We start from the raw sequence: 22,825 nt of genomic DNA, 5'->3' as shown, positions 1-22,825 counted from the left end.
GGATTTGACAGCAGTAATTTCACAGGAGATGTGCCCCTGCAAGGTTAGGTATACTAATTTCAAGCAGAAAGTGTACCTCCCGCGAAGTTCACTAGGACTCTGATCATACATGTTTTCCATTTCTAAGGAATGTTGCACATGAATTGACATCAGGAATCTCCGATGGACGCACCAGTACCAGGAGAGGTATGCTCCTTTCAAGCAAAAAACAATGTAGTGTCTGAGGTCACCTGCAGTCTGAGGATATGTATTTTGAATTTTTTAGGAATACTGCAGGGGAATTGACATGAGACATCTCTGATGCATCCGCCAGTGCTAGGTGAGGTGTAGTCACTGCAAACAAAATCGTGTCAATGTCTCTAGTCACTTGGAGTCTGATCGTACATTTTTTGAAACTTTGGGAATGCAGCAGATAAACGGAACTCAGTAATACCTCATGGAGCAGCCAATGCGAGGTGACGCATCTGAGTTTCAAGCAAAAATGCGTTTCTCTCTGAAGTTACTTGGTGACTGATCACACATGTTTTGACTTTTTTAGGGATACTGCCAATGAATTGACGTGAGAAATCTCTGATGGACCAAAACAGTGCAAGGGGAGGTGAACCAACGTCAAGCAAGAAAATATTTGACTGTCTGAAGTCTGTTGGAGACTGATCATACATGTTTTCAGTTTTTTCGGAATGTGGCCAATGAATTGACATCAGTAATCTCACATGAACCTGCCAGGGCAAGGGGAGGTACACGAATTTCAAGCAGAAAGGAAACCTCGCTGAAGTCCCTTGGATTCTGATCGCACATGGTTCAAACTTTTAAGGAATGCAGCCGATGAGTTGTGATAATTAATCTCGACTGGTGCTGCCAATGCAAGGTGAGGTATACTAATTTCAAGCAAAAAAGTGGAACTCTCTGAAGTCACTTGGAGTCTGACGATATGTGTTTTGAATTTTTGAGGAATACTGAAGTTGAATTGACATGAGAAAGCTCTGATGCCTTCAGCACTGCATGGTGAGGTATTCTTATTTCATGCAAGCGAATATTTTACTCTCTGAAGCCTCTTGGAGATTGATCATGCATGTCCTCAATTTTTTAGGAATGTTGCCAACGAATTCACATCAGTAATCTCACATGAATGTGCCTACGCAAGGTTAGGTGCACTAATTTCAGGCAAAAAGTGTACCTCGCTGAAGTCCCCTGGAGTCTGCTCATGCATGATTTGAATGTCTGCGGACTGCTGCCCATGAATCCACTTCAGCAATCTCTGATGGAAGCGCCAGTACATGGACAGGTATACTACTTTCAAGCAAAAACGTGTAACTCTCTGAAGTCACTTGGAGTCCTGATCATTCATGTTCTGAATATTTTAGGAATGCTGCAGATGATTTAACCTCAGTAACATTTGATGGTGCCGCCAATGCAAGGTGAGGCATACGAGTTTCAAGCAAAATGGTGTTAGCCGCGGAAGTCAGTTGAGGTCTGATCGTACATGTTTTGATGTTTTTAGGAACGCTGCCGATGAACTGACTTCAGCAATCCCTGACAGTGGCGCTTTTGCAAGGTGAGGTATACTAATGTCAAGCAAAAAAGTGTAACTCCCTGAGGTCACTTGGAGTCTGATGATATGTGTTTTGAATTTCTTAGGAATCCTGCAGAGGAATTGACATGGGAAATCTCTGATGGACCCACCGGTACAAGGTGAGGTATTCCAAATTCAAGCACACAAATATTTTACGCTGTGCAGTCTCGTACAGTCTGATCATACAGATTTTCAATTTTTTAGGAATATTGCCAAGGATTTGACAGCAGTAATCTCACAGGAATGTGCCCCTGCAAGGTTAGGTATACTAATTTCAAGCAGAAAGTGTACCTCCCCGAAGTCACTAGGAACTCTGATCCTACATGTTTTCCATTTCTAAGGAATGTTGCACATGAATTGACATCAGGAATCTCCGATGGACGCACCAGTACCAGGAGAGGTATGCTCCTTTCAAGCAAAAACAATGTAGTGTCCTGAGGTCACCTGCAGTCCTGAGGATATGTATTTTGAATTTTTTAGGAATACTGCAGGGGAATTGACATGAGACATCTCTGATGCATCCGCCAGTGCTAGGTGAGGTGTAGTCACTGCAAACAAAATCGTAGTCAATGTCTCTAGTCACTTGGAGTCTGATCGTACATTTTTTGAAACTTTTGGGAATGCTGCAGATAAACGGACCTCAGTAATACCTCATGGAGCGGCCAATGCGAGGGTGACGCATCTGAGTTTCAAGCAAAAATGCGTTACTCTCTGAAGTTACTTGGTGACTGATCACACATGTTTTGACTTTTTTAGGAATACTGCCAATGAATTGACGTGAGAAATCTCTGATGGACCCAACAGTGCAAGGGGAGGTGAACCAACGTCAAGCAAGAAAATATTTGACTGTCTGAAGTCTGTTGGAGACTGATCATACATGTTTTCAGTTTTTTCGGAATGTGGCCAATGAATTGACATCAGTAATCTCACATGAACCTGCCAGGGCAAGGGGAGGTACACGAATTTCAAGCAGAAAGGAAACCTCGCTGAAGTCCCTTGGATTCTGATCGCACATGGTTCAATTTTTTAAGGAATGCAGCCGATGAGTTGTGATAATTAATCTCGGCTGGTGCTGCCAATGCAAGGTGAGGTATACTAATTTCAAGCAAAAAAGTGGAACTCTCTGAAGTCACTTGGAGTCTGACGATATGTGTTTTGAATTTTTGAGGAATACTGAAGATGAATTGACATGAGAAAGCTCTGATGCCTTCAGCACTGCATGGTGAGGTATTCTTATTTCATGCAAGCGAATATTTTACTCCTCTGAAGCCTCTTGGAGATTGATCATGCATGTCCTCAATTTTTTAGGAATGTTGCCAACGAATTCACATCAGTAATCTCACATGAATGTGCCTACGCAAGGTTAGGTGCACTAATTTCCAGCATAAAGTGTACCTCGCTGAAGTCCCCTGGAGTCTGCTCATGCATGATTTGAATGTCTGCGGACTGCTGCCCATGAATGCACTTCAGCAATCTCTGATGGAAGCGCCAGTACATGGACAGGTATACTACTTTCAAGCAAAAACGGTGTAACTTTCTGAAGTCACTTGGAGTCTGATCACTCATGTTCTGAATATTTTAGGAATGCTGCAGATGATTTGACCTCAATAACATTTGATGGTGCCGCCAATGCAAGGTGAGGCATACGAGTTTCAAGCAAAATGGTGTTAGCCGCGGAAGTCAGTTGGAGTCTGATCGTACATGTTTTGATGTTTTTAGGAACGCTGCCGATGAACTGACTTCAGCAATCCCTGACGGTGGCGCTTTTGCAAGGTGAGGTATACTAATGTCAAGCAAAAAAGTGTAACTCCCTGAGGTCACTTGGAGTCTGATGATATGTGTTTTGAATTTCTTAGGAATCCTGCAGAGGAATTGACATGGGAAATCTCTGATGGACCCCACCGGTACAAGGTGAGGTATTCCAAATTCAAGCACACAAATATTTTACGCTGTGCAGTCTCGTACAGTCTGATCATACAGATTTTCAATTTTTTATCAATATTGCCAAGGATTTGACAGCAGTAATCTCACAGGAATGTGCCCCTGCAAGGTTAGGTATACTAATTTCAAGCAGAAAGTGTACCTCCCCGAAGTCACTAGGGCTCTGATCCTACATGTTTTCCATTTCTAAGGAATGTTGCACATGAATTGACATCAGGAATCTCCGATGGACGCACCAGTACCAGGAGAGGAATGCTCCTTTTCAAGCAAAAACAATGTAGGGTCTGAGGTCACCTGCAGTCTGAGGATATGTATTTTGAATTTTTTTAGGAATACTGCAGGGGAATTGACATGAGACATCTCTGATGCATCCGCCAGTGCTAGGTGAGGTGTAGTCACTGCAAACAAAAATCGTGTCAATGTCTCTAGTCACTTGGAGTCTGATCGTACATTTTTTGAAACTTTTGGGAATGCTGCAGATAAACGGACCTCAGTAATACCTCATGGAGCGGCACAATGCGAGGTGAGGCATCTGAGTTTCAAGCAAAAATGCGTTACTCTCTGAAGTTACTTGGTGACTGATCACACATGTTTTGACTTTTTTAGGAATACTGCCAAATGAATTGACGTGAGAAATCTCTGATGGACCCAACAGTGCAAGGGGAGGTGAACCAAACGTCAAGCAAGAAAATATTTGACTGTCTGAAGTCTGTTGGAGACTGATCATACATGTTTTCAGTTTTTTCGGAATGTGGCCAATGAATTGACATCAGTAATCTCACATGAACCTGCCAGGGCAAGGGGAGGTACACGAATTTCAAGCAGAAAGGAAACCTCGCTGAAGTCCCTTGGATTCTGATCACACATGGTTCAAACTTTTAAGGAATGCAGCCGATGAGTTGTGATAATTAATCTCGGCTGGTGCTGCCAATGCAAGGTGAGGTATACTAATTTCAAGCAAAAAAGTGGAACTCTCTGAAGTCACTTGGAGTCTGACGATATGTGTTTTGAATTTTTGAGGAATACTGAAGATGAATTGACATGAGAAAGCTCTGATGCCTTCAGCACTGCATGGTGAGGTATTCTTATTTCATGCAAGCGAATATTTTACTCTCTGAAGCCTCTTGGAGATTGATCATTCATGTCCTCAATTTTTTAGGACTGTTGCCAACGAATTCACATCAGTAATCTCACATGAATGTGCCTACGCAAGGTTAGGTGCACTAATTTCCAGCAAAAAGTGTACCTCGCTGAAGTCCCCTGGAGTCTGCTCATGCATGATTTGAATGTCTGCGGACTGCTGCCCATGAATCCACTTCAGCAATCTCTGATGGAAGCGCCAGTACATGGACAGGTATACTACTTTCAAGCAAAACCGTGTAACTCTCTGAAGTCACTTGGAGTCTGATCACTCATGTTCTGAATATTTTAGGAATGCTGCAGATGATTTGACCTCAGTAACATTTGATGGTGCCGCCAATGCAAGGTGAGGCATACGAGTTTCAAGCAAAATGGTGTTAGCCGCGGAAGTCAGTTGGAGTCTGATCGTACATGTTTTGATGTTTTTAGGAACGCAGCCGATGAACTGACTTCAGCAATCCCTGACGGTGGCGCTTTTGCAAGGAGAGGTATACTAATGTCAAGCAAAAAAGTGTAACTCCCTGAGGTCACTTGGAGTCTGATGATATGTGTTTTGAATTTCTTAGGAATCCTGCAGAGGAATTGACATGGGAAATCTCTGATGGATCCTCCAGTGCTAGTTGAGGTGTAGTCACTGCAAACAAAATCGTGTCAATGTCTCTAGTCACTTGGAGTCTGATCGTACATTTTTTGAAACTTTGGGAATGCTGCAGATAAACGGACCTCAGTAATACCTCATGGAGCGGCCAATGCGAGGTGACGCATCTGAGTTTCAAGCAAAAAATGCGTTTACTCTCTGAAGTTACTTGGTGACTGATCACACATGTTTTGACTTTTTTAGGAATACTGCCAATGAATTGACGTGAGAAATCTCTGATGGACCAAACAGTGCAAGGGGAGGTGAACCAACGTCAAGCAAGAAAATATTTGACTGTCTGAAGTCTGTTGGAGACTGATCATACATGTTTTCAGTTTTTTCGGAATGTGGCCAATGAATTGACATCAGTAATCTCACATGAACCTGCCAGGGCAAGGGGAGGTACACGAATTTCAAGCAGAAAGGAAACCTCGCTGAAGTCCCTTGGATTCTGATCGCACATGGTTCAAACTTTTAAGGAATGCAGCCGATGAGTTGTGATAATTAATCTCGGCTGGTGCTGAAAATGCAAGGTGAGGTATACTAATTTCAAGCAAAAAAGTGGAACTCTCTGAAGTCACTTGGAGTCTGACGATATGTGTTTTGAATTTTTGAGGAATACTGAAGATGAATTGACATGAGAAAGCTCTGATGCCTTCAGCACTGCATGGTGAGGTATTCTTATTTCATGCAAGCGAATATTTTACTCTCTGAAGCCTCTTGGAGATTGATCATGCATGTCCTCAATTTTTTAGGACTGTTGCCAACGAATTCACATCAGTAATCTCACATGAATGTGCCTACGCAAGGTTAGGTGCACTAATTTCCAGCAAAAAGTGTACCTCGCTGAAGTCCCCTGGAGTCCTGCTCATGCATGATTTGAATGTCTGCGGGACTGCTGCCCCATGAATGCACTTCAGCAATCTCTGATGGAAGCGCCAGTACATGGACAGGTATACTACTTTCAAGCAAAAAACGTGTAACTCTCTGAAGTCACTTGGAGTCTGATCATTCATGTTCTGAATATTTTAGGAATGCTGCAGATGATTTAACCTCAGTAACATTTGATGGTGCCGCCAATGCAAGGTGAGGCATACGAGTTTCAAGCAAAATGGTGTTAGCCGCGGAAGTCAGTTGGAGTCTGATCGTACATGTTTTGATGTTTTTAGGAACGCTGCCGATGAACTGACTTCAGCAATCCCTGACGGTGGCGCTTATGCAAGGTGAGGTATACTAATGTCAAGCAAAAAAGTGTAACTCCCTGAGGTCACTTGGAGTCTGATGATATGTGTTTTGAATTTCTTAGGAATCCTGCAGAGGAATTGACATGGGAAATCTCTGATGGACCCACCGGTACAAGGTGAGGTATTCCAAATTCAAGCACACAAATATTTTACGCTGTGCAGTCTCGTACAGTCTGATCATACAGATTTTCATTTTTTTAGGAATATTGCCAAGGATTTGACAGCAGTAATCTCACAGGAATGTGCCCCTGCAAGGTTAGGTATACTAATTTGCGGAAAGTGTACCTCCCCGAAGTCACTAGGACTCTGATCATACATGTTTTCCATTTCTAAGGAATGTTGCACATGAATTGACATCAGGAATCTCCGATGGACGCACCAGTACCAGGAGAGGTATGCTCCTTTCAAGCAAAAACAATGTAGTGTCTGAGGTCACCTGCATTCTGAGGATATGTATTTTGAATTTTTTAGGAATACTGCAGGGGAATTGACATGAGACATCTCTGATGCATCCGCCAGTGCTAGGTGAGGTGTAGTCACTGCAAACAAAATCGTGTCAATGTCTCTAGTCACTTGGAGTCTGATCATACATTTTTTGAAACTTTGGGAATGCTGCAGATAAACGGACCTCAGTAATACCTCATGGAGCGGCCAATGCGAGGTGACGCATCTGAGTTTCAAGCAAAAATGCGTTACTCTCTGAAGTTACTTGCTGACTGATCACACATGTTTTGACTTTTTTAGGAATACTGCCAATGAATTGACGTGAGAAATCTCTGATGGACCCAACAGTGCAAGGGGAGGTGAACCAACGTCAAGCAAGGAAATATTTGACTGTCTGAAGTCTGTTGGAGACTGATCATACATGTTTTCAGTTTTTTCGGCATGTGGCCAATGAATTGACATCAGTAATCTCACATGAACCTGCCAGGGCAAGGGGAGGTACACGAATTTCAAGCAGAAAGGAAACCTCGCTGAAGTCCCTTGGATTCTGATCGCACATGGTTCAAACTTTTAAGGAATGCAGCCGATGAGTTGTGATAATTAATCTCGGCTGGTGCTGCCAATGCAAGGTGAGGTATACTAATTTCAAGCAAAAAAGTGGAACTCTCTGAAGTCACTTGGAGTCTGACGATATGTGTTTTGAATTTTTGAGGAATACTGAAGATGAATTGACATGAGAAAGCTCTGATGCCTTCAGGACTGCATGGTGAGGTATTCTTATTTCATGCAAGCGAATATTTTACTCTCTGAAGCCTCTGGGAGATTGATCATGCATGTCCTCAATTTTTTAGGAATGTTGCCAACGAATTCACATCAGTAATCTCACATGAATGTGCCTACGCAAGGTTAGGTGCACTAATTTCCAGCAAAAAGTGTACCTCGCTGAAGTCCCCTGGAGTCTGCTCATGCATGATTTGAATGTCTGCGGACTGCTGCCCATGAATGCACTTCAGCAATCTCTGATGGAAGCGCCAGTACATGGACAGGTATACTACTTTCAAGCAAAAACGTGTAACTTTCTGAAGTCACTTGGAGTCTGATCATTCATGTTCTGAATATTTTAGGAATGCTGCAGATGATTTGACCTCAGTAACATTTGATGGTGCCGCCAATGCAAGGTGAGGCATACGAGTTTCAAGCAAAATGGTGTTAGCCGCGGAAGTCAGTTGGAGTCTGATCGTACATGTTTTGATGTTTTTAGGAACGCTGCCGATGAACTGACTTCAGCAATCCCTGACGGTGGCGCTTTTGCAAGGTGAGGTATACTAATGTCAAGCAAAAAAGTGTAACTCCCTGAGGTCACTTGGAGTCTGATGATATGTGTTTTGAATTTCTTAGGAATCCTGCAGAGGAATTGACATGGGAAATCTCTGATGGACCCACCGGTACAAGGTGAGGTATTCCAAATTCAAGCACACAAATATTTTACGCTGTGCAGTCTCGTACAGTCTGATCATACAGATTTTCAATTTTTTAGGAATATTGCCAAGGATTTGACAGCAGTAATCTCACAGGAATGTGCCCCTGCAAGGTTAGGTATACTAATTTCAAGCAGAAAGTGTACCTCCCCGAAGTCACTAGGACTCTGATCATACATGTTTTCCATTTCTAAGGAATGTTGCACATGAATTGACATCAGGAATCTCCGATGGACGCACCAGTACCAGGAGAGGTATGCTCCTTTCAAGCAAAAACAATGTAGTGTCTGAGGTCACCTGCAGTCTGAGGATATGTATTTTGAATTTTTTAGGAATACTGCAGGGGAATTGACATGAGACATCTCTGATGCATCCGCCAGTGCTAGGTGAGGTGTAGTCACTGCAAACAAAATCGTGTCAATGTCTCTAGTCACTTGGAGTCTGATCGTACATTTTTTGAAACTTTGGGAATGCTGCAGATAAACGGACCTCAGTAATACCTCATGGAGCGGCCAATGCGAGGTGACGCATCTGAGTTTCAAGCAAAAATGCGTTACTCTCTGAAGTTACTTGGTGACTGATCACACATGTTTTGACTTTTTTAGGAATACTGCCAATGAATTGACGTGAGAAATCTCTGATGGACCCAACAGTGCAAGGGGAGGTGAACCAACGTCAAGCAAGAAAATATTTGACTGTCTGAAGTCTGTTGGAGACTGATCATACATGTTTTCAGTTTTTTCGGAATGTGGCCAATGAATTGACATCAGTAATCTCACATGAACCTGCCAGGGCAAGGGGAGGTACACGAATTTCAAGCAGAAAGGAAACCTCGCTGAAGTCCCTTGGATTCTGATCGCACATGGTTCAAACTTTTAAGGAATGCAGCCGATGAGTTGTGATAATTAATCTCGGCTGGTGCTGCCAATGCAAGGTGAGGTATACTAATTTCAAGCAAAAAAGTGGAACTCTCTGAAGTCACTTGGAGTCTGACGATATGTGTTTTGAATTTTTGAGGAATACTGAAGATGAATTGACATGAGAAAGCTCTGATGCCTTCAGCACTGCATGGTGAGGTATTCTTATTTCATGCAAGCGAATATTTTACTCTCTGAAGCCTCTTGGAGATTGATCATTCATGTCCTCAATTTTTTAGGACTGTTGCCAACGAATTCACATCAGTAATCTCACATGAATGTGCCTACGCAAGGTTAGGTGCACTAATTTCCAGCAAAAAGTGTACCTCGCTGAACTCCCCTGGAGTCTGCTCATGCATGATTTGAATGTCTGCGGACTGCTGCCCATGAATCCACTTCCGCAATCTCTGATGGAAGCGCCAGTACATGGACAGGTATACTACTTTCAAGCAAAAACGTGTAACTCTCTGAAGTCACTTGGAGTCTGATCACTCATGTTCTGAATATTTTAGGAATGCTGCAGATGATTTGACCTCAGTAACATTTGATGGTGCCGCCAATGCAAGGTGAGGCATACGAGTTTCAAGCAAAATGGTGTTAGCCGCGGAAGTCAGTTGGAGTCTGATCGTACATGTTTTGATGTTTTTAGGAACGCTGCCGATGAACTGACTTCAGCAATCCCTGACGGTGGCGTTTTTGCAAGGAGAGGTATACTAATGTCAAGCAAAAAAGTGTAACTCCCTGAGGTCACTTGGAGTCTGATGATATGTGTTTTGAATTTCTTAGGAATCCTGCAGAGGAATTGACATGGGAAATCTCTGATGGATCCGCCAGTGCTAGGTGAGGTGTAGTCACTGCAAACAAAATCGTGTCAATGTCTCTAGTCACTTGGAGTCTGATCGTACATTTTTTGAAACTTTGGGAATGCTGCAGATAAACGGACCTCAGTAATACCTCATGGAGCGGCCAATGCGAGGTGACGCATCTGAGTTTCAAGCAAAAATGCGTTACTCTCTGAAGTTACATGGTGACTGATCACACATGTTTTGACTTTTTTAGGAATACTGCCAATGAATTGACGTGAGAAATCTCTGATGGACCCAACAGTGCAAGGGGAGGTGAACCAACGTCAAGCAAGAAAATATTTGACTGTCTGAAGTCTGTTGGAGACTGATCATACATGTTTTCAGTTTTTTCGGAATGTGGCCAATGAATTGACATCAGTAATCTCACATGAACCTGCCAGGGCAAGGGGAGGTACACGAATTTCAAGCAGAAAGGAAACCTCGCTGAAGTCCCTTGGATTCTGATCGCACATGGTTCAAACTTTTAAGGAATGCAGCCGATGAGTTGTGATAATTAATCTCGGCTGGTGCTGCCAATGCAAGGTGAGGTATACTAATTTCAAGCAAAAAAGTGGAACTCTCTGAAATCACTTTGAGTCTGACGATATGTGTTTTGAATTTTTGAGGAATACTGAAGATGAATTGACATGAGAAAGCTCTGATGCCTTCAGCACTGCATGGTGAGGTATTCTTATTTCATGCAAGCGAATATTTTACTCTCTGAAGCCTCTTGGAGATTGATCATGCATGTCCTCAATTTTTTAGGAATGTTGCCAACGAATTCACATCAGTAATCTCACATGAATGTGCCTACGCAAGGTTAGGTGCACTAATTTCCAGCAAAAAGTGTACCTCGCTGAAGTCCCCTGGAGTCTGCTCATGCATGATTTGAATGTCTGCGGACTGCTGCCCATGAATGCACTTCAGCAATCTCTGATGGAAGCGCCAGTACATGGACAGGTATACTACTTTCAAGCAAAAACGTGTAACTCTCTGAAGTCACTTGGAGTCTGATCACTCATGTTCTGAATATTTTAGGAATGCTGCAGATGATTTGACCTCAGTAACATTTGATGGTGCCGCCAATGCAAGGTGAGGCATACGAGTTTCAAGCAAAATGGTGTTAGCCGCGGAAGTCAGTTGGAGTCTGATCGTACATGTTTTGATGTTTTTAGGAACGCTGCCGATGAACTGACTTCAGCAATCCCTGACGGTGGCGCTTTTGCAAGGTGAGGTATACTAATGTCAAGCAAAAAAGTGTAACTCCCTGAGGTCACTTGGAGTCTGATGATATGTGTTTTGAATTTCTTAGGAATCCTGCAGAGGAATTGACATGGGAAATCTCTGATGGACCCACCGGTACAAGGTGAGGTATTCCAAATTCAAGCACACAAATATTTTACGCTGTGCAGTCTCGTACAGTCTGATCATACAGATTTTCAATTTTTTAGGAATATTGCCAAGGATTTGACAGCAGTAATCTCACAGGAATGTGCCCCTGCAAGGTTAGGTATACTAATTTCAAGCAGAAAGTGTACCTCCCCGAAGTCACTAGGACTCTGATCATACATGTTTTCCATTTCTAAGGAATGTTGCACATGAATTGACATCAGGAATCTCCGATGGACGCACCAGTACCAGGAGAGGTATGCTCCCTTCAAGCAAAAACAATGTAGTGTCTGAGGTCACCTGCAGTCTGAGGATATGTATTTTGAATTTTTTAGGAATACTGCAGGGGAATTGACATGAGACATCTCTGATGCATCCGCCAGTGCTAGGTGAGGTGTAGTCACTGCAAACAAAATCGTGTCAATGTCTCTAGTCACTTGGAGTCTGATCGTACATTTTTTGAAACTTTTGGGAATGCTGCAGATAAACGGACCTCAGTAATACCTCATGGAGCGGCCAATGCGAGGTGACGCATCTGAGTTTCAAGCAAAAATGCGTTACTCTCTGAAGTTACTTGGTGACTGATCACACATGTTTTGACTTTTATAGGAATACTGCCAATGAATTGACGTGAGAAATCTCTGATGGACCCAACAGTGCAAGGGGAGGTGAACCAACGTCAAGCAAGAAAATATTTGACTGTCTGAAGTCTGTTGGAGACTGATCATACATGTTTTCAGTTTTTTCGGAATGTTTCCAATGAATTGACATCAGTAATCTCACATGAACCTGCCAGGGCAAGGGGAGGTACACGAATTTCAAGCAGAAAGGAAATCTCGCTGAAGTCCCTTGGATTCTGATCGCACATGGTTCAAACTTTTAAGGAATGCAGCCGATGAGTTGTGATAATTAATCTCGGCTGGTGCTGCCAATGCAAGGTGAGGTATACTAATTTCAAGCAAAAAAGTGGAACTCTCTGAAGTCACTTGGAGTCTGACGATATGTGTTTTGAATTTTTGAGGAATACTGAAGATGAATTGACATGAGAAAGCTCTGATGCCTTCAGCACTGCATGGTGAGGTATTCTTATTTCATGCAAGCGAATATTTTACTCTCTGAAGCCTCTGGGAGATTGATCATGCATGTCCTCAATTTTTTAGGAATGTTGCCAACGAATTCACATCAGTAATCTCACATGAATGTGCCTACGCAAGGTTAGGTGCACTAATTTCCAGCAAAAAGTGTACCTCGCTGAAGTCCCCTGGAGTCTGCTCATGCATGATTTGAATGTCTGCGGACTGCTGCCCATGAATCCACTTCAGCAATCTCTGATGGAAGCGCCAGTACATGGACAGGTATACTACTTTCAAGCAAAACCGTGTAACTCTCTGAAGTCACTTGGAGTCTGATCACTCATGTTCTGAATATTTTAGGAATGCTGCAGATGATTTGATCTCAGTAACATTTGATGGTGCCGCCAATGCAAGGTGAGGCATACGAGTTTCAAGCAAAATGGTGTTAGCCGCGGAAGTCAGTTGGAGTCTGATCGTACATGTTTTGATGTTTTTAGGAACGCAGCCGATGAACTGACTTCAGCAATCCCTGACGGTGGCGCTTTTGCAAGGTGAGGTACACTAATGTCAAGCAAAAAAGTGTAACTCCCTGAGGTCACTTGGAGTCTGATGATATGTGTTTTGAATTTCTTAGGAATCCTGCAGAGGAATTGACATGGGAAATCTCTGATGGACCCACCGGTACAAGGTGAGGTATTCCAAATTCAAGCACACAAATATTTTACGCTGTGCAGTCTCGTACAGTCTGATCATACAGATTTTCAATTTTTTAGGAATATTGCCAAGGATTTGACAGCAGTAATCTCACAGGAATGTGCCCCTGCAAGGTTAGGTATACTAATTTGCGGAAAGTGTACCTCCCCGAAGTCACTAGGACTCTGATCATACATGTTTTCCATTTCTAAGGAATGTTGCACATGAATTGACATCAGGAATCTCCGATGGACGCACCAGTACCAGGAGAGGTATGCTCCTTTCAAGCAAAAACAATGTAGTGTCTGAGGTCACCTGCAGTCTGAGGATATGTATTTTGAATTTTTTAGGAATACTGCAGGGGAATTGACATGAGACATCTCTGATGCATCCGCCAGTGCTAGGTGAGGTGTAGTCACTGCAAACAAAATCGTGTCAATGTCTCTAGTCACTTGGAGTCTGATCATACATTTTTTGAAACTTTGGGAATGCTGCAGATAAACGGACCTCAGTAATAGCTCATGGAGCGGCCAATGCGAGGTGACGCATCTGAGTTTCAAGCAAAAATGCGTTACTCTCTGAAGTTACTTGCTGACTGATCACACATGTTTTGACTTTTTTAGGAATACTGCCAATGAATTGACGTGAGAAATCTCTGATGGACCCAACAGTGCAAGGGGAGGTGAACCAACGTCAAGCAAGAAAATATTTGACTGTCTGAAGTCTGTTGGAGACTGATCATACATGTTTTCAGTTTTTTCGGCATGTGGCCAATGAATTGACATCAGTAATCTCACATGAACCTGCCAGGGCAAGGGGAGGTACACGAATTTCAAGCAGAAAGGAAACCTCGCTGAAGTCCCTTGGATTCTGATCGCACATGGTTCAAACTTTTAAGGAATGCAGCCGATGAGTTGTGATAATTAATCTCGGCTGGTGCTGCCAATGCAAGGTGAGGTATACTAATTTCAAGCAAAAAAGTGGAACTCTCTGAAGTCACTTGGAGTCTGACGATATGTGTTTTGAATTTTTGAGGAATACTGAAGATGAATTGACATGAGAAAGCTCTGATGCCTTCAGCACTGCATTGTGAGGTATTCTTATTTCATGCAAGCGAATATTTTACTCTCTGAAGCCTCTTGGAGATTGATCATGCATGTCCTCAATTTTTTAGGAATGTTGCCAACGAATTCACATCAGTAATCTCACATGAATGTGCCTACGCAAGGTTAGGTGCACTAATTTCCAGCAAAAAGTGTACCTCGCTGAAGTCCCCTGGAGTCTGCTCATGCATGATTTGAATGTCTGCGGACTGCTGCCCATGAATCCACTTCAGCAATCTCTGATGGAAGCGCCAGTACATGGACAGGTATACTACTTTCAAGCAAAAACGTGTAACTCTCTGAAGTCACTTGGAGTCTGATCATTCATGTTCTGAATATTTTAGGAATGCTGCAGATGATTTGACCTCAGTAACATTTGATGGTGCCGCCAATGCAAGGTGAGGCATACGAGTTTCAAGCAAAATGGTGTTAGCCGCGGAAGTCAGTTGGAGTCTGATCGTACATGTTTTGATGTTTTTAGGAACGCTGCCGATGAACTGACTTCAGCAATCCCTGACGGTGGCGCTTTTGCAAGGTGAGGTATACTAATGTCAAGCAAAAAAGTGTAACTCCCTGAGGTCACTTGGAGTCTGATGATATGTGTTTTGAATTTCTTAGGAATCCTGCAGAGGAATTGACATGGGAAATCTCTGATGGACCCACCGGTACAAGGTGAGGTATTCCAAATTCAAGCACACAAATATTTTACGCTGTGCAGTCTCGTACAGTCTGATCATACAGATTTTCAATTTTTTAGGAATATTGCCAAGGATTTGACAGCAGTAATCTCACAGGAATGTGCCCCTGCAAGGTTAGGTATACTAATTTGCGGAAAGTGTACCTCCCCGAAGTCACTAGGACTCTGATCATACATGTTTTCCATTTCTAAGGAATGTTGCACATGAATTGACATCAGGAATCTCCGATGGACGCACCAGTACGAGGAGAGGTATGCTCCTTTCAAGCAAAAACAATGTAGTGTCTGAGGTCACCTGCAGTCTGAGGATATGTATTTTGAATTTTTTAGGAATACTGCAGGGGAATTGACATGAGACATCTCTGATGCATCCGCCAGTGCTAGGTGAGGTGTAGTCACTGCAAACAAAATCGTGTCAATGTCTCTAGTCACTTGGAGTCTGATCATACATTTTTTGAAACTTTGGGAATGCTGCAGATAAACGGACCTCAGTAATACCTCATGGAGCGGCCAATGCGAGGTGACGCATCTGAGTTTCAAGCAAAAATGCGTTACTCTCTGAAGTTACTTGCTGACTGATCACACATGTTTTGACTTTTTTAGGAATACTGCCAATGAATTGACGTGAGAAATCTCTGATGGACCCAACAGTGCAAGGGGAGGTGAACCAACGTCAAGCAAGAAAATATTTGACTGTCTGAAGTGTGTTGGAGACTGATCATACATGTTTTCAGTTTTTTCGGCATGTGGCCAATGAATTGACATCAGTAATCTCACATGAACCTGCCAGGGCAAGGGGAGGTACACGAATTTCAAGCAGAAAGGAAACCTCGCTGAAGTCCCTTGGATTCTGATCGCACATGGTTCAAACTTTTAAGGAATGCAGCCGATGAGTTGTGATAATTAATCTCGGCTGGTGCTGCCAATGCAAGGTGAGGTATACTAATTTCAAGCAAAAAAGTGGAACTCTCTGAAGTCACTTGGATTCTGACGATATGTGTTTTGAATTTTTGAGGAATACTGAAGATGAATTGACATGAGAAAGCTCTGATGCCTTCATCACTGCATGGTGAGGTATTCTTATTTCATGCAAGCGAATATTTTACTCTCTGAAGCCTCTGGGAGATTGATCATGCATGTCCTCAATTTTTTAGGAATGTTGCCAACGAATTCACATCAGTAATCTCACATGAATGTGCCTACGCAAGGTTAGGTGCACTAATTTCCAGCAAAAAGTGTACCTCGCTGAAGTCCCCTGGAGTCTGCTCATGCATGATTTGAATGTCTGCGGACTGCTGCCCATGAATCCACTTCAGCAATCTCTGATGGAAGCGCCAGTACATGGACAGGTATACTACTTTCAAGCAAAACGGTGTAACTCTCTGAAGTCACTTGGAGTCTGATCACTCATGTTCTGAATATTTTAGGAATGCTGCAGATGATTTGACCTCAGTAACATTTGATGGTGCCGCCAATGCAAGGTGAGGCATACGAGTTTCAAGCAAAATGGTGTTAGCCGCGGAAGTCAGTTGGAGTCTGATCGTACATGTTTTGATGTTTTTAGGAACGCAGCCGATGAACTGACTTCAGCAATCCCTGACGGTGGCGCTTTTGCAAGGTGAGGTATACTAATGTCAAGCAAAAAAGTGTAACTCCCTGAGGTCACTTGGAGTCTGATGATATGTGTTTTGAATTTCTTAGGAATCCTGCAGAGGAATTGACATGGGAAATCTCTGATGGATCCTCCAGTGCTAGTTGAGGTGTAGTCACTGCAAACAAAATCGTGTCAATGTCTCTAGTCACTTGGAGTCTGATCGTACATTTTTTGAAACTTTGGGAATGCTGCAGATAAACGGAACTCAGTAATACCTCATGGAGCGGCCAATGCGAGGTGACGCATCTGAGTTTCAAGCAAAAATGCGTTACTCTCTGAAGTTACTTGGTGACTGATCACACATGTTTTGACTTTTTTAGGAATACTGCCAATGAATTGACGTGAGAAATCTCTGATGGACCAAACAGTGCAAGGGGAGGTGAACCAACGTCAAGCAAGAAAATATTTGACTGTCTGAAGTCTGTTGGAGACTGATCATACATGTTTTCAGTTTTTTCGGAATGTGGCCAATGAATTGACATCAGTAATCTCACATGAACCTGCCAGGGCAAGGGGAGGTACACGAATTTCAAGCAGAAAGGAAACCTCGCTGAAGTCCCTTGGATTCTGATCGCACATGGTTCAAACTTTTAAGGAATGCAGCCGATGAGTTGTGATAATTAATCTCGGCTGGTGCTGCCAATGCAAGGTGAGGTATACTAATTTCAAGCAAAAAAGTGGAACTCTCTGAAGTCACTTGGAGTCTGACGATATGTGTTTTGAATTTTTGAGGAATACTGAAGATGAATTGACATGAGAAAGCTCTGATGCCATCAGCACTGCATTGTGAGGTATTCTTATTTCATGCAAGCGAATATTTTACTCTCTGAAGCCTCTTGGAGATTGATCATGCATGTCCTCAATTTTTTAGGAATGTTGCCAACGAATTCACATCAGTAATCTCACATGAATGTGCCTACGCAAGGTTAGGTGCACTAATTTCCAGCAAAAAGTGTACCTCGCTGAAGTCCCCTGGAGTCTGCTCATGCATGATTTGAATGTCTGCGGACTGCTGCCCATGAATCCACTTCAGCAATCTCTGATGGAAGCGCCAGTACATGGACAGGTATACTACTTTCAAGCAAAAACGTGTAACTCTCTGAAGTCACTTGGAGTCTGATCATTCATGTTCTGAATATTTTAGGAATGCTGCAGATGATTTGACCTCAGTAACATTTGATGGTGCCGCCAATGCAAGGTGAGGCATACGAGTTTCAAGCAAAATGGTGTTAGCCGCGGAAGTCAGTTGGAGTCTGATCGTACATGTTTTGATGTTTTTAGGAACGCTGCCGATGAACTGACTTCAGCAATCCCTGACGGTGGCGCTTTTGCAAGGTGAGGTATACTAATGTCAAGCAAAAAAGTGTAACTCCCTGAGGTCACTTGGAGTCTGATGATATGTGTTTTGAATTTCTTAGGAATCCTGCAGAGGAATTGACATGGGAAATCTCTGATGGACCCACCGGTACAAGGTGAGGTATTCCAAATTCAAGCACACAAATATTTTACGCTGTGCAGTCTCGTACAGTCTGATCATACAGATTTTCAATTTTTTAGGAATATTGCCAAGGATTTGACAGCAGTAATCTCACAGGAATGTGCCCCTGCAAGGTTAGGTATACTACTTTCAAGCAGAAAGTGTACCTCCCCGAAGTCACTAGGACTCTGATCATACATGTTTTCCATTTCTAAGGAATGTTGCACATGAATTGACATCAGGAATCTCCGATGGACGCACCAGTACCAGGAGAGGTATGCTCCTTTCAAGCAAAAACAATGTAGTGTCTGAGGTCACCTGCAGTCTGAGGATATGTATTTTGAATTTTTTAGGAATACTGCAGGGGAATTGACATGAGACATCTCTGATGCATCCGCCAGTGCTAGGTGAGGTGTAGTCACTGCAAACAAAATCGTGTCAATGTCTCTAGTCACTTGGAGTCTGATCATACATTTTTTGAAACTTTGGGAATGCTGCAGATAAACGGACCTCAGTAATACCTCATGGAGCGGCCAATGCGAGGTGACGCATCTGAGTTTCAAGCAAAAATGCGTTACTCTCTGAAGTTACTTGGTGACTGATCACACATGTTTTGACTTTTTTAGGAATACTGCCAATGAATTGACGTGAGAAATCTCTGATGGACCCAACAGTGCAAGGGGAGGTGAACCAACGTCAAGCAAGAAAATATTTGACTGTCTGAAGTCTGTTGGAGACTGATCATACATGTTTTCAGTTTTTTCGGAATGTGGCCAATGAATTGACATCAGTAATCTCACATGAACCTGCCAGGGCAAGGGGAGGTACACGAATTTCAAGCAGAAAGGAAACCTCGCTGAAGTCCCTTGGATTCTGATTGCACATGGTTCAAACTTTTAAGGAATGCAGCCGATGAGTTGTGATAATTAATCTCGGCTGGTGCTGCCAATGCAAGGTGAGGTATACTAATTTCAAGCAAAAAAGTGGAACTCTCTGAAGTCACTTGGAGTCTGACGATATGTGTTTTGAATTTTTGAGGAATACTGAAGATGAATTGACATGAGAAAGCTCTGATGCCTTCAGCACTGCATGGTGAGGTATTCTTATTTCATGCAAGCGAATATTTTACTCTCTGAAGCCTCTTGGAGATTGATCATTCATGTCCTCAATTTTTTAGGACTGTTGCCAACGAATTCACATCAGTAATCTCACATGAATGTGCCTACGCAAGGTTAGGTGCACTAATTTCCAGCAAAAAGTGTACCTCGCTGAACTCCCCTGGAGTCTGCTCATGCATGATTTGAATGTCTACGGACTGCTGCCCATGAATCCACTTCCGCAATCTCTGATGGAAGCGCCAGTACATGGACAGGTATACTACTTTCAAGCAAAAACGTGTAACTCTCTGAAGTCACTTGGAGTCTGATCACTCATGTTCTGAATATTTTAGGAATGCTGCAGATGATTTGACCTCAGTAACATTTGATGGTGCCGCCAATGCAAGGTGAGGCATACGAGTTTCAAGCAAAATGGTGTTAGCCGCGGAAGTCAGTTGGAGTCTGATCGTACATGTTTTGATGTTTTTAGGAACGCTGCCGATGAACTGACTTCAGCAATCCCTGACGGTGGCGCTTTTGCAAGGAGAGGTATACTAATGTCAAGCAAAAAAGTGTAACTCCCTGAGGTCACTTGGAGTCTGATGATATGTGTTTTGAATTTCTTAGGAATCCTGCAGAGGAATTGACATGGGAAATCTCTGATGGATCCGCCAGTGCTAGGTGAGGTGTAGTCACTGCAAACAAAATCGTGTCAATGTCTCTAGTCACTTGGAGTCTGATCGTACATTTTTTGAAACTTTGGGAATGCTGCAGATAAACGGACCTCAGTAATACCTCATGGAGCGGCCAATGCGAGGTGACGCATCTGAGTTTCAAGCAAAAATGCGTTACTCTCTGAAGTTACTTGGTGACTGATCACACATGTTTTGACTTTTTTAGGAATACTGCCAATGAATTGACGTGAGAAATCTCTGATGGACCCAACAGTGCAAGGGGAGGTGAACCAACGTCAAGCAAGAAAATATTTGACTGTCTGAAGTCTGTTGGAGACTGATCATACATGTTTTCAGTTTTTTCGGAATGTGGCCAATGAATTGACATCAGTAATCTCACATGAACCTGCCAGGGCAAGGGGAGGTACACGAATTTCAAGCAGAAAGGAAACCTCGCTGAAGTCCCTTGGATTCTGATCGCACATGGTTCAAACTTTTAAGGAATGCAGCCGATGAGTTGTGATAATTAATCTCGGCTGGTGCTGCCAATGCAAGGTGAGGTATACTAATTTCAAGCAAAAAAGTGGAACTCTCTGAAGTCACTTGGAGTCTGACGATATGTGTTTTGAATTTTTGAGGAATACTGAAGATGAATTGACATGAGAAAGCTCTGATGCCTTCAGCACTGCATGGTGAGGTATTCTTATTTCATGCAAGCGAATATTTTACTCTCTGAAGCCTCTTGGAGATTGATCATGCATGTCCTCAATTTTTTAGGACTGTTGCCAACGAATTCACATCAGTAATCTCACATGAATGTGCCTACGCAAGGTTAGGTGCACTAATTTCCAGCAAAAAGTGTACCTCGCTGAAGTCCCCTGGAGTCTGCTCATGCATGATTTGAATGTCTGCGGACTGCTGCCCATGAATCCACTTCAGCAATCTCTGATGGAAGCGCCAGTACATGGACAGGTATACTACTTTCAAGCAAAAACGTGTAACTTTCTGAAGTCACTTGGAGTCTGATCATTCATGTTCTGAATATTTTAGGAATGCTGCAGATGATTTGACCTCAGTAACATTTGATGGTGCCGCCAATGCAAGGTGAGGCATACGAGTTTCAAGCAAAATGGTGTTAGCCGCGGAAGTCAGTTGGAGTCTGATCGTACATGTTTTGATTTTTTTTGGAACGCTGCCGATGAACTGACTTCAGCAATCCCTGACGGTGGCGCTTTTGCAAGGAGAGGTATACTAATGTCAAGCAAAAAAGTGTAACTCCCTGAGGTCACTTGGAGTCTGATGATATGTGTTTTGAATTTCTTAGGAATCCTGCAGAGGAATTGACATGGGAAATCTCTGATGGACCCACCGGTACAAGGTGAGGTATTCCAAATTCAAGCACACAAATATTTTACGCTGTGCAGTCTCGTACAGTCTGATCATACAGATTTTCAATTTTTTAGGAATATTGCCAAGGATTTGACAGCAGTAATCTCACAGGAATGTGCCCCTGCAAGGTTAGGTATACTAATTTCAAGCAGAAAGTGTACCTCCCCGAAGTCACTAGGACTCTGATCATACATGTTTTCCATTTCTAAGGAATGTTGCACATGAATTGACATCAGGAATCTCCGATGGACGCACCAGTACCAGGAGAGGTATGCTCCTTTCAAGCAAAAACAATGTAGTGTCTGAGGTCACCTGCAGTCTGAGGATATGTATTTTGAATTTTTTAGGAATACTGCAGGGGAATTGACATGAGACATCTCTGATGCATCCGCCAGTGCTAGGTGAGGTGTAGTCACTGCAAACAAAATCGTGTCAATGTCTCTAGTCACTTGGAGTCTGATCGTACATTTTGGAAACTTTTGGGAATGCTGCAGATAAACGGACCTCAGTAATACCTCATGGAGCGGCCAATGCGAGGTGACGCATCTGAGTTTCAAGCAAAAATGCGTTACTCTCTGAAGTTACTTGGTGACTGATCACACATGTTTTGACTTTTTTAGGAATACTGCCAATGAATTGACGTGAGAAATCTCTGATGGACCCAACAGTGCAAGGGGAGGTGAACCAACGTCAAGCAAGAAAATATTTGACTGTCTGAAGTCTGTTGGAGACTGATCATACATGTTTTCAGTTTTTTCGGAATGTGGCCAATGAATTGACATCAGTAATCTCACATGAACCTGCCAGGGCAAGGGGAGGTACACGAATTTCAAGCAGAAAGGAAACCTTGCTGAAGTCCCTTGGATTCTGATCGCACATGGTTCAAACTTTTAAGGAATGCAGCCGATGAGTTGTGATAATTAATCTCGGCTGGTGCTGCCAAAGCAAGGTGAGGTATACTAATTTCAAGCAAAAACGTGGAACTCTCTGAAGTCACTTGGAGTCTGACGATATGTGTTTTGAATTTTTGAGGAATACTGAAGATGAATTGACATGAGAAAGCTCTGATGCCTTCAGCACTGCATGGTGAGGTATTCTTATTTCATGCAAGCGAATATTGTACTCTCTGAAGCCTCTTGGAGATTGATCATGCATGTCCTCAATTTTTTACGACTGTTGCCAACGAATTCACATCAGTAATCTCACATGAATGTGCCTACGCAAGGTTAGGTGCACTAATTTCCAGCAAAAAGTGTACCTCGCTGAAGTCCCCTGGAGTCTGCTCATGCATGATTTGAATGTCTGCGGACTGCTGCCCATGAATCCACTTCAGCAATCTCTGATGGAAGCGCCAGTACAT

The 22,825-nt window shown here is 42.9% G+C and overlaps 1 long non-coding RNA gene across 1 annotated transcript in view; it reads left to right on the top strand.

Moving 5' to 3' along the window:
- Positions 1-19,966, top strand: part of LOC140847265 (uncharacterized) — a 91,041-nt gene extending 71,075 nt beyond the window's left edge. Inside the window, exon 3 of the long non-coding RNA XR_012127092.1 lies at positions 19,893-19,966. This is a non-coding gene — a long non-coding RNA (uncharacterized lncRNA). The remainder of the gene's footprint in view (positions 1-19,892) is intronic.
- The last annotated feature ends 2,859 nt before the right edge of the window (positions 19,967-22,825 follow it).

The sequence above is a fragment of the Manis javanica genome, chromosome 18 (assembly GCF_040802235.1).
Source record: "Manis javanica isolate MJ-LG chromosome 18, MJ_LKY, whole genome shotgun sequence".
NCBI lineage: Eukaryota > Metazoa > Chordata > Mammalia > Pholidota > Manidae > Manis > Manis javanica.
The sequence above is the reverse complement of the archived record's forward strand: the minus strand, read 5'-3'. Positions and strand labels throughout refer to the sequence as shown.